The sequence below is a fragment of the Sminthopsis crassicaudata genome, chromosome 5 (genome assembly GCF_048593235.1).
Source record: "Sminthopsis crassicaudata isolate SCR6 chromosome 5, ASM4859323v1, whole genome shotgun sequence".
Classification (NCBI taxonomy): Eukaryota; Metazoa; Chordata; class Mammalia; order Dasyuromorphia; family Dasyuridae; genus Sminthopsis; species Sminthopsis crassicaudata.
The window spans coordinates 27118595-27126368 of record NC_133621.1 but is presented as its reverse complement, the minus strand read 5'-3'; positions in this window follow the sequence as shown (position 1 = coordinate 27126368).

The following is a 7774-nucleotide window of genomic DNA, read 5'->3' as shown; positions in this document are numbered from 1 at the left end:
GAGAGAGAGGACAGAAAAAGAGAATGAGAGAAAAGGAGAAAGAAAAAGAGAAAAGATGAAAGAGAAGAGGAGAGAGAAAAAGAGAAAAGAAGAGAGAGAAAAGACAAGAGAGAAAAAAGGAAAAAGATAAAAAAGAGAAAAGAGAGTGAAAAGGTGAAACCCCTTTGCCGAGGAAGTTCAAACTGGGGGGGTACTGAAGAGGAATGGAGAAAGAGGAGTTGCCCTCGTTCGAATGCCCCGTCTGCGCCCCCTGCCCACCGCCCTAAGAGCGGATTGAACCAACCCCAATTGGCTCCCCAAGCGTCCCCTGGCCATCATCACCTTTTGGGAGTTCCTAGCATCCAGCTGTATCTGCTGGTCAGGGACCACTCTTCTTCCTTCCTTAAAGAGCTCAGAATCTGGCTCACAGTTTTCCTCTTCACTCCATTTCCTGCCCTTATCCTTGGTGACTTCAGTTGAACACTGTATTCCTCCTCCTTCTTCTCTTTCAATCTCTTCTTCATGCTCTGCCCCAAAAGAGCAGACTCCAAAGCCCGAGTTCGCTTGGGTTACATTTGTGCCTTAGATTGCCCACTTTTCAGTTAGTCACGATTGCCTCTTTAGAAAGCATTTTACATACATTTTCTATTTGAGACTCACAACCACCATGTGAAGTGAGGATATCTATATCTATCATCTATCTATCTATCTATCTATCTATCTATCTATCTATCTATCTATCTATCTATAGATATAGATATATATAATTATAATGGGGATCTCCATTTTGCATAGAAGGGAAACTGAAGCTCACAATAACTTGTCCATAGCCACAAGGGAGCAAGTAACAGAGATGATATTTGAACCTGTGTCTTCCTAAACTTCAAATCCAATCCTCTACACACTCTCCCATGTTGCCTCTCATCAAGAGAATAATATTCTAAGAATTAAAAAATAAAACCTCTTTGTTTCCCTCTTTTGATTATGGTTGAAAGTAGAAGGTGGATTCCATCTATTTTCCTGGGTGGTCAGTAGGAGTGCTTTCATGGAAAGTCATTACGATTTTCAGAAAGGAACACTAGGTTCTTTTCAGGGAAAACAGCATCCAGGTGTGAAAAAGAAGGTTTCAATGATTTTTAAAGTGAGTCACCCAACGGAGCCTTTGTAAGCTGGGCACTCGACTCAAAATATGGGATGTCCACAAAGTTAGCTCCCAAGTGGTTACGAGGATGATGGTGGCAGGGTCAACTCTGAGGTCAGATCTGCGAGTAGAACCAGAAATACCTCTTATTGTGTTAGACTCACTCATCAGAAGCCGTCTAGCATGAGTTGTGGCTACTATCCTTGGGGTAATATTAATGGCAGGGAAAATCTGCAAACGGGGCGAGGGAAGATGCAGCTTTTGTGTCCCTCCTACGATCTGGCAGTCTTTAAATATCACGGACATTTTTCCCTGGGAAATAATGGATTAAAAAAAAAGCATTTTGGGGCAGCTGGGTTAGTAGTTAGAGCACCAGCCCAGAAGTCAGGAGAACCTGAGTTCAATCAAATCTGACCTCAGACACTTAACACTTGGTAGCTCTGTGACCCAGGGCAAGTCACTTATCCCTAATTGCCTCAGCAACAACAACAACAACAATAACAACAAAAAGCATTTCAAGGAGATGAAAATGGAGTTAGAAGATCTGAACTGGAGAAGGTTAGAGGCTCATGGACCACAGGATTATAGACTCAGAACTGAAAGGGATCTTTGTGGTTATCTTGTCCAATGGCCTCATTTTACAGATAGGTAAACTGAAGCACGGAGAAAAAATCAGGGATGTACACAAGACCTAACAGGTTGAATGAATTGGGATATGAAACCAGACCTTTGTATTCCAAATCCATTAGCCGTTGCAGCACTCTGATTTTCAAAGTTCCATTAGTAATGATGTCTCTGGTCTTCCTCCTGTTGTTGTTGGATTGTTCAACAAAATCCAAACCTCACACAAATAGAGAAGGTTCTGCACACAACTGGAGATCTAAACTCATTTAAAAATTATGTATATTGTTAGCACTAATGATCTCCCCTTCCCCCATTATTGAGATGAAGAAACTGAGTCTGAGAGGTTTAGTGAATTCCTTAAGATCTTTTATGGCTTTGGGAACATTGCTTCACCTTCCAATCACTAATTCTTCCTCTTTTGCTTAATTGCTGGTGTGTCAGAAGCCTTTTAGTAGAACCCTCTCATTTTGGTGAGGAAACAATGTATAACCATATGTGGATATATAAATATCTGTATGAGTATGTATATATAATATACATACACATATATTGCGATGTTCTGTTGTCTCTAGGTTGTAATCATTCTCTGGGAGAAGATCTCTTGGGGAGCTTCTGGAGGCAGCCTTATTACAGTATCAGTAATCCCCAAAATGCAGCCAGGAATTAAAGTCCAGATCCTATATTGTGTCCTTCAAATTTTGAATCTTTCCCTGTCAGAATGTCTCCAGCCAGCTTCAGTCTCTAGCTCCCTCTGAATCCAAAGCCAGCACCAAGGTAGACGTGGGAATGAAATCTTGACTCTGAATCTCCTAGAGTGTGGGAATCAGACTCTGTCTCCTAGAATGTGGGATTGTGGGTTTTCCAGAATTAGTAGGAGAGGAATTTTGTCAATACTACAACAAAAATGGACCTAACTCAATTTCCAAAGACACACTTCAAACATACATTATAATTCAACTGGCTTTAGGAAATTATATAAGTTATAGAATAAGGAAAAAGAAGAAAGAACAAGAGGAGATGTCAACTAAACTAGGTGAAAAGGATGAATCAGATAAAAAAATACAATTCTGAGCCACAGGAGCATTTCCCTGCTTCATGATGACTAATTCCACTTTTTTATGTTTGAGAAAGGAGACCTTTATCAAAGTTAATTCAGGATTGTATTCCTGATTATTTTTGCTAATTACATTTCCCTCCATCCCTATTTATTCTATTATCTCTCTCTCCTTTCATCCTGTCCATCCTCAAAAATATTTTGCTTCTATCTGCTCCACTCTGCTCTCCCTTCTGTCAACTTCCCCTTCTATTATCCCATTCCTTCCTTCTTTTTTTTAGGGTAAGATAGATTTCTATACCCAATTGTGTGTATATATTATTCCCTCCTTGACCCAATCTAGACTGACACCCCCACTCAATGTTGGCTCCTTATATCCTCCCAGAGAATGGGCTCGTGGGAGCTCCTTACAGAACCAATGAGCAAACTCCTTGAAAGGTGTAAACTCCTTTAAAGGTGTGAACTCTGAGCTAGAGAATTAAGTACCAGACAACAATTTAGCACTTAGTGATAATCCTAACAGTGTATTCCAGCGAGCATGGAGAGAGCCATGGAAGCTGCTGCCTGTTCTCCAAACAACACAGGTCACTCTCATTCCACAATGACACAGTGGAAGGAAATGAACAAGATATGTTCATTTTTCAACTAAACATGCTTCCCATTGACTTTTGATTAAAAGTTGCTTTCTTTTGTTCAGAGAACAGATTCTTTGTCTCTTTAGAGGGTCCAAACTCCTCAGTGACCAGCCAAAATACAATGCAGTCTGTCCTGTGTTGGATTCCTCTTTCCCCAGGTCCTCCTTGCCTGAGTGAAGAGTTAAGTGCATTTTCAGAAATGGAAGAGCTGACCTAGCCCTCTGAAGACCTCTCTGAGAGCCACACCTTTTCTTCTTCCTCCCCAGAACAATGGCTCTCACCTTCCCCCTTAGTTCTTTATTTCATTTGTTGTTTGAGGGAGGGATGGAAGAGGGAGAAGAACTAGAGTTCTGGAACTCTTCCGCAGGCTCCAGTGGAAGCTTGTAAGTTTGATTGGTTGCAGGTTTGCCTTACTCTTGGAGCAGCTTTAGTAACTAGGTGAATGCTAAGAATCTGTATTTGCTTCTCAGCAAAAGTTAGACGGGGACAGACTCTTGAGTCTATAGGGCGATCATCTATGGGAGGCCTTTCACTCACAGGGCAAACTGTCCCCCTGCCCATATGTCACCTCTAGACTACACCCAAGGAGTATCCAAAGATGGGTCCGGTGAAGTAGAAGATATTTGTCCTGTGGCTTTTGTCCCATACAGTGTCATCCTTCACTATATCTATTTGCAGTCTCTGAGAATTTGGAAAATATTATTTTAATTTAGGACCCATGGAACCAGAAACCACTATCATTACATAGAGTCAAAATACTCCTACCTACCTGCCCTGAAACCTACAAGGGGCAGGCAGATGTAACTATATTAGCTTTTGGGAACTTTATTATTACCTCCCCCCCCCCAAATGGATTTTAATTCAAGAAAACATACATTATGCGCCATGAATTGTGCTCACCATTGAAACTGCAAAGATCAAAATGTAGAAGGAACATTTATTGGGGCTAACCAGTCCATGGAAATTGAGTCGGATCCTTCCTGTGGAATAGTTTTTTGGCTCTTCCCTGGGTCATAATAGACCTGAGGAAGCTACTCAGAACAAGTTTGATAGAAGCTGTTATCTCTCCAGACTTGGTTCCCTTGAAGATAATTGTCAAGTTTGTGGATGGGATCCCAACCATCAATTCCCCTTCCTCCTCTGATGACCCCTGGGCAACTAGCCAGCTCTCTGGCTCCCAGGCTGGTCGTAGTGCTCCAGGATGCTGTGAGCAATGAAGTCTCCTTGAGAATGCAGGGCACCACACTGCCTGCAAGTCACGATCTCACACCGGGCACACGGACTGTTCAGGGCCATGCCCTGCCAAGTTCCTCCCTCTTGGTGAAATAAGGCTTCTTTAGAGCTTCTCCCATGAAGACATTGACTTTCACTTTCCTCTTGAGGTTTTCCTTTGGAAGGAACTGATCCTGCTGATTTCCCCTTTTTCCATTTAAAAGCTTCAGAGAAGCACCTCAGGGCAGGAAAGCAGCAATTCAGCAGGTGCCCTCTCCTTCTTCCACTACTGTGCGAGTCCTTGCTTTCCTGATTCCCTTTCTTCCATCTCATGGTGCCTGGGACGCTAAGGGAGTCAGAGGCCTAAGGGAGCTCAGGAGAAGGCAGCAGGCTAGGGCTAGAGGGACCTTCCTCCAATCTTGGCAAGCAAGTGAAGACTGAATGAAGGCAGAACAAGTTCTTCTGTTTGGTCAGAAGAGAAGTGTTAGCATCAAGTCAGGACCCAGCAAACAAGGACTGCTTCTGATTGCCCTCTGTAATCTTCTTCTCTGAAACCTCTGTGGAGGTTTTCCTGGGGTCTTTGGAAGCAGGCTTTGTTTCAATCCACTGAATCCTGGCTCTGAATCTCCTCAAGCTTCCCTGAAGTCCTCCTGGGAAAGTCTTCTCCTTGACCTAGTCCAGACTGACTTCCCCACTCAATGTTGGCTCCTTATATCCTCCCAGAGAATGGGCTTGTGGGTAATCCATAGGCCTCCTTACAGAACCAATGAGCAAACTCCTTGAAAGGTGTGAACTCCTTGATAGGTGTAAACTCCTTGAAAGGTGTAAACTCCTTGATAGGTGTAAACTCCTTTAAAAGTGTGAACTCTGAGCTAGAGAATTGTTAAGTACCAGACAACAACTTAGCACCTAGTGATAATCCTAACACTCTATTATATTTAATATATATTTATATTGAATATAAAATATATTGCTTTTTATTATATAATATTATATATTTTAATATAATATAATATAAAATTTTAATATTATAATATAATATTATAATTTTATTATGTTTAATAATGTTATATTCAATTATCTTATTATTTTTATATTTATTTTAAATTTATATTTATATTATATGTTTATTTATATAATGTTATATTTAATATACATATACATCATATTATATTTTATATACTATACAAGGATTCAAAGTCAAGATTCAAACCCAGAACCTCTGATTCCAAACTCAACATTCTTTGCCCTGTGCCATGATGCCTAGAGTTTTAAATGTAGGATATTCTTAATAGCTATGAATTAGTTGGAAGAAATTGTACTTGGAAGAAATTTCTTATCTGATGTGAGTCTGAGCTTGTAAATATTGCCATCAAAATAAGAAAGTTAAGTCAGCAAAGTGGAGGCTCCCATCTGTTCTTCGTTCTTGATCATCCTGCTGCCTATGGGCGAATGTTTCCTGGGCACCACAATGGCGTGCTCGGATCAAAGAGCAATTTCAGGGTAGCATTTTTTTAGTATATATATTATATACATACATACATATGATATATGTGTGCATACATATGTATATATACATATATACTCTCATACATATATGCATATAATACACATACCTATACACATAAATATATAAACTTAAATATACACATAAAATAGATGCATAAAATAAAGTCTGCTTGTCTGATTCACTCAGCACATTTACACTGTAATTGGTTTATGAGAGCAGTGCCCAAGCGCACAGTCCTGTTAAGAGTTTCCACTATCAAATGGATCTCAATTTAATTGCCTCTGGCGAGGATGCTGGCTGCTGGTTGTCTGCCTGGGCGTGCATTTATTTTGACCAAAATTAGTCTAAATCAGCCGTGGCTAAATTATTCAGCAGCCAAAGAAAAATGGCCGGGAGGTAGCTTGGGAAACTTTACAGACAATTGTGAGGATCACACCCCAAAATGTGCTGGAGGAAAACATCATGAAAATTCAGTTGAGCCAAAGTGGGCAAGAGGCAGGAAGAATTTCATTGACATGAGACCTTGGATCAATCAATAAGCATTGTGCCAGGCGCTGTACTAGGCACTGGGGATAAAAATAGGAGGTCCTGTGGATTTAACTCTGAGGATATGGCTGGGCCACTGGAGAAAGGGCTGGGCTGGGGGAAACTCATTTAGGCTACAGCTGTCCAAAGGGTGCAGAAACTAGCTTCTTATACCAGATATGGAATATGTACTGAATTCCCTTGTTGCAAGAAAGGGGAACCTTATATAACCAGTCTAAGGAAATGGGGGTCTTCTTCTTCTCCTCCTCCTCCTCCTCCTCCTCCTCCTCTTCAACCTCCTCCTCCTCCTTCTGATTCCAAACTCAACATTCTTTGCCCTGTGCCATGATGCCTAGTTTTAAATGTAGGATATCTACCTTGCTTTGGCTTTCAGCTGTGGAAAAGAAACTTAGAATCTCTCCAGTTCTCTTTGAACACTTGTTATTATCCATACTACCCAGGATGCTAAAAATCGAAATGCAACCACCTGATGTATTATATATACATGTATACACAGGCACATACAGATGCATATTTTATGTATATGTATATACACACACATATAGGAAGGTGTGTATAGGAAGAAGTTTTTTCTTTGCCCATTCGATTCTATGTGATCCAACAGAAACACTGAACAACTTACCAATATGGATCTTCCTTTCCTTTCTTCCCATTAGGGAATTGGGACTGGATCTCTGGTGTCACCTGTATGGTGAACACTCAAATGTGGAAACCCCCTCTACCAGGGCAGCACCCTCTTGGGACTTTCTAGTCTTATGGAGTTACCTAGAATCCTGGAAGGACTTGAAATCTGACCTTCCTGAAACCAAGATCAGCTTTGTGTTTGCTAGGCTAAGTGGCTTCTTATTCTTTCTAGTAATCACTGTTAAATATGTTGCTGAAACAGCAAAAGGCTACTACAGAAATGTAGCCTAAAAAGTGAAATGCCCTTTACCAATTGTGAAAATATTCTTTATTCTCTATTTTCTCTCTCCTCCCTCCCTCCTTCCTTCCTTCTTTCCTCCCTCCCTCCTTCCTTCCTTCCTTTTTCTTTCCTTCCTTCCTCCCTCTCTTCCTCCCTCTCTCCCTCCCTT